Source organism: Meleagris gallopavo, chromosome 12, assembly GCF_000146605.3.
Source record: "Meleagris gallopavo isolate NT-WF06-2002-E0010 breed Aviagen turkey brand Nicholas breeding stock chromosome 12, Turkey_5.1, whole genome shotgun sequence".
Lineage (NCBI taxonomy): Eukaryota > Metazoa > Chordata > Aves > Galliformes > Phasianidae > Meleagris > Meleagris gallopavo.
This window is the reverse complement of record NC_015022.2, coordinates 16,345,106-16,355,493: the sequence shown is the minus strand read 5'-3', so window position 1 is coordinate 16,355,493 and position 10,388 is coordinate 16,345,106. Positions and strand designations below refer to the sequence as shown.

Genomic DNA, 10,388 nt, shown 5'->3' with positions numbered 1-10,388 from the left:
AAAAACAAAAAGCATGACCAAAACATTCTTATATTTGTAAAAAATGCCTTGTATGTTTTTCAGGGTATCGCTAAGTCTTGCCAGGCTTCTCCTCTCTCTTTCCTCGCCTCACCCCAAATACTTCCATTTTTGGCTAAAAAAATCTCAAGTTTGAGAATTTTCTAACCACCAATGTCAGCCAAAACCCAGGCCCTTTTCTCCGATTTTTCCACTTAATTTTTAAAGTATCTTCTGGCAAAACAAAAATATTGTTTTGATGGAAAATTTTCAACCAGCTCTGCTCACTAGTTTCTGCCAACAGTCATACAGGCAAAACAGTGCATCTTCCAAGAGAGGAGACTGTCCGAGAGGGCCGAACACGAGGCAGGCAGTGACTAATGCTTCTCTCCCCAAACCCTTTGCCCCAGCCAGCACTGTGCTCTCTTGCAGGCTGCAGCCCTTGGTAAGACCCATCTTTCTAGAGATGTTTCTGGCCTAAATTTTTCTTGGCAAGTCAACTTCATAATTCAGGTATTTTGCCCAGTTGAAGGAAGGTGTGGGTGGCACAGTAGGATCACCAAAAGACCACAAGACTTGGAAGAGAAAAATTCTGCTCTTCTTATCCACGTTAACTAATAGTTGGACTCCTGCAGGCAAGTACCAGCTGGCAGGGAGAGGTGGGGAGATGGGGCCTAGTCCAGCTCACTATCAAAACAAACTTCCCTGTGCTATTGTTGAACAGAGCTGTTTAGAAATACCAGCAGCTGAGCCATGCACAGGCATGAGCAGTCTCCATTGTAACCCCTGAGAAGCTCTGTGGACAAGATTCTAAATTGGCTAGTAGGCTGAAATGACACCAGTCGCATCACTGCTGTGTATGTTACGTATCTGTCTCTTGGGAAGGTATTTCTCACACTGAATGTGGAGCATGAATTCAAGGGAAGCTTAGCTCTTCTCAGGAAGATATTCCTGCAGAGATGGGCAGAACCTAAATTTCAGTATTTGGCTTCAGGAGGCTTCTGCGCGCTGGCTACCTGGACAGCCATTCTGCAGTCCTTAATACTTGCCAAGTACTCTGAGATCTTCCGATGAAGGGGTTTTTAGATGTGGAAAAGTTTATAGCCCTTCTCTAACCATTGGTGATTTTAATGGGTTAAGTTAGGAACAGGAAATACAATGACTAGAGGAAAGCCATTAATATTAAATTGCAGCCTTTGCCAGATAGTCTTATGTTATCTTTGCTCTTTCATGAAATACTTTCCAGTTTTCCTCGCAGGGCATTTGTTAGAGGGGTAGCAACTGAGGAGCTGTATCTTGGCACATCTCCACCTGCTTTTCTGTAGCAGTGCACATTTGTGCTGTGGGATTTTAAGAATTTCCTTTGCCTTTAGAATTGATATGCAAACAGTCAGCTGTATAGACATCAGTCTGACCAGCAGACATTCTGTGTGACCCAAGAAATAATACAGGTGGCCAGCACCATGCTGGTGACTCCAGAATTTCTGGAGAAAACAGACTTGTTTTACTATGTCTAGAAGATGGGAGGTCCTGTATACACCACCCAGTAATGTAATCTGCTGTGCTTGACTGATCACAAAACACCCACCAGGATTTCCCTAACAGCACTCTTGATTATTGCCAAGGAAAGCAAAGGTTTGTAAGGAATGTAAGTCCTGACCTTGCCACCTCAAAAATAGCTTGGAGATCTCAAGATGCTCATTTCAACAGCCGAACATACATCCCCTCTGTGCTATACCAAGTCTGCCAGGTTGATAGGAACCAGAACCTTCCATCTCCAGCCTGCACAGTGATCTAAGTAACCTTTCATGCCAGAGCAAACATAGAGCCCTGTGCAGTTAGCATACAGTTCTGCCAGCATCCCTTTCTTCAACTCCTCAAATAGTCATTGACTCTGTTGTGCTAAAAGCAGCTGGGATACGCTTTCTGTAAAATGGGCCATCTTAATTTTCCTGTCTGCCATGTTGCTGTAAGTCACAGTATGCATTTGTACCGCCATGTGGTAGGTATGGATTGAGAGATATTAAGACAGGAGAGATGAGAGTTTCCAGCTGCATAACCCTGTTCATGCCATCTCTCCCACTAGTGACCACCAGGGCCAAAAGCTGTATGATTGAGCTCTTGTGTACCTTGTAGACAGACATTGAAGCCTAAAAGAAAAAATTCAGCCTGGAGAGTCTCATATCACTAAGCAGCTTGTTACCCGGGGCAATAAAGTTTTCTGTTAAAAAGAAGTCTTTTATTTCCCATTGATACTTGTCAGGTGGCAAGGAGAACCATTCTCCTGTCCCAGAAGGCCCTAGCTGCAGACACTGCCTTGGAAGTGAAGCTTGCTCTCATTGCTACGGCAAAGGAATGGGAAGCACGAGATCTGGCATGAAGTCCTGCTCCCACTGAAGCCAGTGGGATGTTTGCCATTGGCTTCAGGAGAAGCCAAGATTTCGGTCTGCAGCCAGATTGCTGGTGTGTTGTGCTGTGCTGTGTGCAGGATCAGAAAAGGTTCTTGGTTTCCTGATGAAGCTGTTACTGCCTCACCTCCTCTGCTGCAGATAGCTGTCTCTCACCTGATGTTGCTCCCCGCTTGTATCCCTGTTTTGAAACCTTATTCTTAGGCTAGAAACTCTTTAAGGAAGAGACTGGCTGCATGGTTTGTGCCTGCTTGCATTGTCCCACAGCTGGGGCTTCTGGACATTCCACTGCCAAAGACATCCCCTCCACCATGGATGACATATGATGCAAGAGGATGGCATAATGCAGCAATGAAGAGCTGAAAATAGGTGGTTTGAATTAAGTAAAACATATGGGGTTTTCTCCATGTAAAGAACTTGAATCAGCTTTAGAATTTTGCTCTGTGGTTCAAGAGAGTCTGAAGAGATTGTAAAAAAAGGTGCAGAGACAGGCCTTCCTGTTTCAGACTTCAACAACATGAGTTGATGAGAGTCTTGATTTTAAAAGCACCTCTTTTTGTCATGTCTCCACTCTTTCAAGGTCAGATGGAAGTGAAATTGTGTTTCTGATGAGCAGTGGTATAAGTATCCATGAGCTTGACAGAAAACCTTGGTGCTGTAGGGTTGGCTGTGTTATGTAGTACATAATATAGTGCTCCTCTGGTGCACTGGAAAACCTTGTGCCAGCTCATGCAGCCATGCAGTATCTGTATTTGAAACATAGGCAGGGTTACTGCTCTCCTCTGAAGAGCAGGTAAAGGAAGTCATCTCGGAGCAAACTGCAATTGTTACACCAAGCAGCCCCGTTTTGGCCTATGTAAGTCCTGCTGGTTTTATTTGAATGGACGCATGGTGGAGCCTCTCTATGCCAAGGAAAAGCCACTGCAAGCAATTCTCACTCTTTATTTGTATTTCTCCCTGAAGAGGGTGTCTTTTCCTATTCATCCTGTGGGTTTGGTCTCTACTGCCCCTTTCTGGAAATATCTGTAAATGCATCCTATCTATAAAAAGGCATGAAGATTTATCTCCTGGACCAAGAAGCTGCCCTGGCTTTTCTCAATTCTTCAGGTGCCACATGTTTGTACAGCATCTTCCCCTCCTGTTCAGCAGCACCTTGTGTTCCCTGGCCATCTGGGATATGGTCCTGTTCCCTTGACATTTCCACAAAGAGTAGCTGGTGTGAGCTTTCTGGTAAGTTGAAAGTGTTTTGATAGATTTCTTTCCCTCCCAGGCAAGGAGTTTATAAGTGCAGGTTCTTAAAGTCCAATGTGGATCATGTTGAGATCCATAGCTAGCACTTTTACTGTGGTTTTCCCTCAGCAACTTGAAGCAAAGCTACCCCAAAGTTCAGCACTGGTGCAGCAGCACGCCCCAGTGCCACCTCTTTAGACACAGAAGTCCTTAAGACTCAAAAATGCACTTCCCTATAGTAATAAATGGGGAAGAATAGAGAGATGTTATCAATTTTAAGGAGTGAGGCAAGGGGGGTGGCTCTGGGTTGTGTTCATCTTGTTGCTACTATCACTTTGATTCTCATAGTAGTTCCTCTCCATCCTCCTTTTTTTTCCTCTTGTTTTTTTCACTTGTATGTGTTCTGATTTCAGCACAAAGAGGGACAAAATTGAAAGTGAGAAGGGCACGGGATCCTGGTAGTTTTAAAGGCCAGGCATCACTGCTAACGTGCACCCACTCTCCCGTGTACCATGTTGTGATCTCCTCATGAGCACAACCCAAGAACCAGCTTCTCTTTGTCCTTTGTGGAGGAGACCACAAAGTGGTGAAACTCCCTTCCTGATTCTGGATCCCGGACCTACAAAGTGTACCTTACAAGGTTAGTGTCTACATGGTGAGCCCCACTGTGGGCCCATGAGCAGCTGTAAACGTAGCCTGCTCCCTAGACTGCTTACCCACCACTTGCATGAGCATGTGAAGAGCTCCTGCAGCTGTAGGGGCTTTCCTAGCACTTGTCTAAAAAAAAAGGAAACATTTTTGTGGCATTTCTTTTCCTTTATCATCTGAGTAAGTCCCTAGCACTATGGTAAAAGTCCTCTGCTGCCCACTGGGGCCCCTCTCTTCAAAGGTCCATGCGGCCTAGAGGAAAGGGGAAGATTTTCCCATGAGAACATACCCATTCCTTGGCTCCAGTTAGAGAAAATGTATTGCTGACGATGTTTTTCCTTGAATTGGCTCAGCTGAGAGCCTGATTAGCTATTTCCCAGTCATCTTGAAGCCCAAGGCCCATGTTTCTTTAATTTTGTCCAACATGTCAGATACTTAGGGAAATGGTTGGGAATATTGTAAAGCAGCTTCTGGCAGTGAAGAGTCCCAGGGAAGGATCGCATAGACTCCTGGTAATCATTCTCAGGCTGTCTGTTGAAACTCTGCCTATGCGAAGATGCAGGGAACTGCAGCATTAACCAGGAGGGACACAGCCTGTAGAAAAAGGTATTGGTCAGCTCTTTCTCATTTTCTGTACAAGATTTGGCTGGTTGTGCTTTATTTGGTACCTGGTGATCACACTGGTAGTGCTCAAGTGTGAGATACTGTTCATTGTTTGTAAATGCAGCATTACTAGATCTTTACTGACAGTCAGACACATCTTTCATTGCTTAATGCTTGCTCGCCCCAGTTTCCCAGTGCTGGGATCAGGCTGACTGTGCGCATCAGCCATGGGTGAATCAGTTAATTCCCTGCAACTCAGGGAATAGCAGAGGTACCATTAAAGCGTTGCATGGCTGTGGATTTATGAATACTTTGAACTCTCTGAAAGAACAAGAGTTCCCTGAGATTATGGTTCCAAGTGAATAGAAGACAACAGATGTCAGAGCAGTTCCTTGGATGTCCTTAATGATGCTTGATTAGCACTTTGGGCACCTTCAGGGACCACCTCACTGCCCAGCTATTGAAAGGGCAGAGGCAGCTTGGGGCTGGGACCCTTCTGTTGCTCTGTGTGCAGGACACAGTTGTATCCGCCAAGGCTGTGCTCAGCCCTAGATTTGCTGTAAGAGTTACAAGTGATACAATCTCATTTTTTCCAATTTCCCTCCCCACAAGTTAGTTTAGAGGGAATGAAGGCAGATCTTGCTACATCTCAGTGCATTACTAGCCAGCTCAAACGACTCCTCACTGTCTTTTCTTTTACATAAGACTCTTAATGCCCTAAGTCTTTGAATGTCCTGGCACAAAGCCCAACTGAAGCATGAGCTCCAACAGAAGTTTTAAATTTAAAGCTGTTCTATTGGCTTCAGAAAGTCACAGATTGAAGTTGAGGGATGCATTTCAGCTGTTTACTTGCAGATCTGCAACAGCCCTGTTGTGCTATTGCTCTCGCCTCCATCAGGCAGTTGTATTAACAGCACTTTCCAATTAAAGTAGTAGCCTTAGTTACAGAAAATGCTTTTCCTATTTGGCCATTTGTCTGATGATTATTTTCTAATTACTCATGAGGCATAGAGCTGGTTTGTTTCCTATTCCTCATTATAATCAACCCATCACCATTTCTCTGGGATTCCTTTTGCTGTTTTTTATTTCCTGCCACTTTGAGCATCAGCTTGGGTAAGCACTCAGACACCATGTGTACTCACACAGTGTGGGGTGCTGATGTGAGAGACCAGGTGAATATCAGGTGCACAAGCAACTCCTGAAGTTCTGCTCACCTCCAGCAGCAAGAAAGACATCCTGCTGTGGAAATACTGTTATCAGGCAATCAATTGCAGAGCCTTGCAGTGTAAATTAGGACAACTTCCCTGACCTAAATGCTCCTACTCTGAAAACGTAGCCTTTAACGCATTCACTGCCAAGATTAAGGCTTTTCTCCATTACCTGAACATTCAGAATCTCTAAGATAATAAATGATGTCATGTGAACCCTGCATCCTTCTTCTGATGCAATCAAATTAGAGCATCCTTTTCATTTCACCCCACTGAATGGCATATGCTGGACTCCATCCTGCCTGCAGTGCAACAAGCTCAGCAGTCTGCTGCAGTGGTGGGCAGCAGGGTCTGAACGGAGCCCTGGGATTTTCACTGCCTCCATATTTGCCATTGTGGACAATGGTGCCACTGTCTGCCAGTTGAATGCTCTTTGTAACATGAGCACAAAGTGCTTGGACTGGAACTGCAGGGACAGGACGAAGACCAGATGCAGTGACAGAGGCACAGGTTTCTGGGCTGTGAGGCCACAAAGATCCTCTCACCAAGGATATGCTTTTCCCACAGTGTGATCAGCCGTGACTGTCACTCTGGTCTTGTGTCCAATACAATGACCCGCAAATCTTGGGACACCTCAGTTTCATCAGACCTTGTAAGGATGCCACAACCACAAGTTCCTGCATGTTTGACAAGAAAGCAAAGCCTGCTGCTGCCCCCATGTGTTAGTTGCTCATTACTGTTGCCATGCACTAGTGAAGATGTGGGAACCCTACACGAGAATGAAACTCGCCAAGCTAAGCACAGCACAGCCATTTCAGGTACTGAGGTCAAAGATCTTGAACTGGGAGACGTTTCTGTTTTCTCTGTTCTTCACATTTAAGAAATTACAAAGTTGGATTGGACATGTTTGGAAGTTAGACGAGCTGGAGAAAGAGGAAGCATGTGATGTGCAGAAAAGCACAGAGAAGTCATCGTCCATTCCGAAAGGATGCATGTGCAGTGCTCGAGACTGCCATGCAATGCTGAGCGATATCAGATAGCAGCACAGCGTGTTCAGGCTTGTTGGCTCAGGCTGTGAGGAGTGCAGAATGAGAGATAGCTCTTGGCAAGCTCTGCTCACATGATAAGGTCATTGGAAAGGCAAGTGATGCTTTCATCAACCTGCCTTTCCGCAGTACCAGCACCAGCTTGAGCAAAGACTCACTCTGTGCTCTTGTAATGTACTGCACACTCCATGATGCCAAGGACAAAAGCTTCCTCCCCGATGCACTGAAGCGGTGTTCTTCCAACCAGTGTCTCAGTCCCCAGCTTCCCACCCTTCTTGGCCATGTCGTGTTCCTGTTTTGAACCATTACATTTAGATTTAATTTAAATTCTCTCTGGGCTAGTGGCAGCTCTCAGGAGAAGGGAGAGCAGGCTGTGTGTAGGTACTGGCTGTCTGCTGCTTCCCAGCAGTTACCAGATAACTTCTGGACATTCATTAGAGTTCTCACAGTTTTGTCCTTCTTTGCAGGGCAGTACTTTGCTGGGGCTGCACAAGCTTATTACACCAGAGTTAACCAGTCCTAGAAGCTGCCTGAAACCTTGCCTTGTAGGTAAGCCAACTCAAATGGAGCCAGTCTGTGGCTCAGGACATCGTGCAGACCGATGGCTCCGACCATCACTAACATAGTTTCATGGAAAAGTGGTGCTGCCTATTTGCTATACCTACACAAGAGCCTTTTTGTCCCTGGCACCATTAGCAGATGGGCCAAGGAGCAGTGCCTCAGTGGAATGTTGTCCACAGAGTACCCTAGACACTGCCAAGAGTTCTCTGAGAATATATGAAGGAACAATATATGCTGGCAGGGCTTACATGCTCCAGCAGTTGGGGATTGCAAACACATGCTTCAGCTATGCAAGAAATCTCTGACTTGTTCTGAATGCGATTCAGCCTGGGTTTCTTCCCAGGAACATTCCTGTTCTTCACAATTTACCAGTTGCAGGAAAGGGGGTGGAGGAGCAGGATTTTACTAGTACTCAGGACTTTAAGAGTAAAGGAGAGGAAAGGGAACAAATCTTATGGTGTGTTCCCTAGCCAAATTCCTCTAGAAGGACAGAGTGTGGAGTACAGGTTCCAGGATTTGGCATAATCTCAAGAAAATACAAACTTCAAAATTAAAACCACTTTTAATTTGTCACTTGTTTTTATATAAAGAGTAAGTATCTGTTTTTTCTTAAGTAATTCAGTCTCTGCTATCACATAAACCAGGCAGCCAGAGCCAAATGGTGCTGCTCGCTGGAAGCCAAGCACAGAACTCTGAACAAGGACACATTATCTCCTCCAGGAGACGGCAGTGCTGTTTAGATCTGCGTTGTGGTTCACAAGATGAAAGTCTCAATCCTGAGTCACAGCATAGTTGCAAACTTAGTCGTCGTAGGTGGGACTAATCTGATGTCTGAGCTGGAGATGAGTGATGAATGCTTATTGTAATGCCTGCTGTGTTACAAAGAGGAAAAAAAACTTGCAAGGATGGACATGAGAGCTGTGCTTCTTGCCTGGAAGAAGTCAGAGGTACGGTGTGCCCACAGCTTCACATGCTGACTCAGAGGGTTGACAAAATTTGCTTCTCCTTGCAGACAATAGCAACCTTCTCTCTGGGGAGGACTACAAGCCACTGTGTCCACTGTGTGTGCCCCATGCTGCAGGGCTGGGTGTCACTTTGCAAGTGGGTGTACCCTTATGTAAGGAAGATGTAGGTCTTGTCTGGGTTCGGTTGCCCCTCAGTTGGGAATTCCCCTACAGACAAGGTGTGAAGCTTTTTGTAAGCCAGGTCTTGTGGCTGCTACTACACAACAGCATGAACGCAGGTTTTGTGCTTCTTTCCAGATGTGACCCCTAAACCATCACTTTGTTCCTTGTTTTCAACACAAGACCCCTCGAGGGCTGTGGTGGCAGGAGTGCTCGTGTGTGGAACTGCCTGGGGCTGAGTTTGGAACCTGCTGAGCTGGACATGCCCTGCAAACTGGAGAGATCATTCTAAGAGGTGAGGTGGAACCCAGTGCTACCAAACATGCACTTAGAGTAACTCCATAGCTCAGTTAACTATATTAAGTATATGCCTGATATTAATTTAATATATTAACATGTTGCTGAATGTAATTCAATCGAATGTTTACACAGTGCTCACGTAAGCTTAGTCACTCCAGACATGGGAGAGTATTATTTTGTTCTATTTGGCTCATACTTCTGAATTTAAAATAGATGGTAACTTTACTGAAATGCAATTCAGTGATACCAGAAGTATCACTGGATTTCTGTTGCCCCACAATGCACTTCTGGAGTCTTTTCCATTTTATGCTCAACTGAACAGGAGTAACTGGTTGAAATTAAGAAGCAGATGCTAAAGACGTATTTCTTTAACTTGTGTTGTATGTTGTATCAGGGCTGTAGTTCAGTATTTGTTCCCACCTCCTCTTTTATTGATTACTCTTTATTCTACATTTTTCTTGTTAATAACCCATACGGCAGAGGAAATGGGTGAATGATTTCCCTCTGACTTGCTTTTATTAATCCCCAATCACGGCTCAGCTCACAGTTACGGTGATTTATGAATTGCAGCTTTCACCATTGCGAGTTCAGGGCAGTTGGAAACCACCGGGTGCCAACCTGAGCAGCTGCAGCCCAGCGGCCAGCCAGTGCTGGTGAGCCCATGTGCTGGGATGGGCGAAACGGCCCTCGGATGGGTGCGTTAAGGCAGCGATCGGAGCTGCTTTCAAGCTGTGCGCTCAGCCCCCGGCTTCCCAGCTGAAGGTAGCGGACTGTCACTGAGCGGTCTGAAATGCAAATAATAGATTTTATTGCGATTAAATAAGTTTTTAGTAGGCTGCTTAAAGGGAAACGAGATACAAGGAATGTGAGCGAAATGAGAACGCTCCTGAAGTCAGCCTGCATAGATGGGGACAAAGCAGAAGGGGTGAAGAGAACGGCAGTTCTGGATCTGGCAAGAGCTTAAAGCAATCACAGGAGAGGGGAGGAGGGAGCCCTGTTCCCGTTTATGCTCTTTTTGGAAAGCCTGAACCGACATCTTCGTTGAGGTTGTTTTTTCTTTATCGGAATGTGATGAAGTCCGGCTTTTCCTGGGCAGGAGCTCGTGTCGGTGTGCAGGCGCCACGTGGGAGCTGCCGGCTCCGGCCGCCCACCCCGCGCGGCCCAACCATGGCGCTCCCGCGGCGCGGGCCCTTTAAGAGGCGCCTCACCCGGCGCGTTCCAGCGCCGACCTCTCAAACAACCTCTGTGCGCCGCCCTTTCCCG

At 45.9% G+C, this 10,388-nt stretch overlaps 1 protein-coding gene across 2 annotated transcripts in view; it reads left to right on the top strand.

Moving 5' to 3' along the window:
- Positions 1-8,394: 8,394 nt before the first annotated feature.
- Positions 8,395-10,388, top strand: part of LYSMD4 (LysM domain containing 4) — a 9,132-nt gene continuing 7,138 nt past the window's right edge. Inside the window, exons 1-2 of one of the 2 annotated variants that reach the window (XM_010717542.3) lie at positions 8,395-8,648; positions 8,964-9,120. The gene's annotated coding sequence lies outside the window, so the exon portion shown is untranslated. Of the gene's footprint in view, positions 8,649-8,956; positions 9,121-10,388 lie in introns of those variants that run through there. The other variant, XM_031555347.1, reaches the window with a different exon arrangement.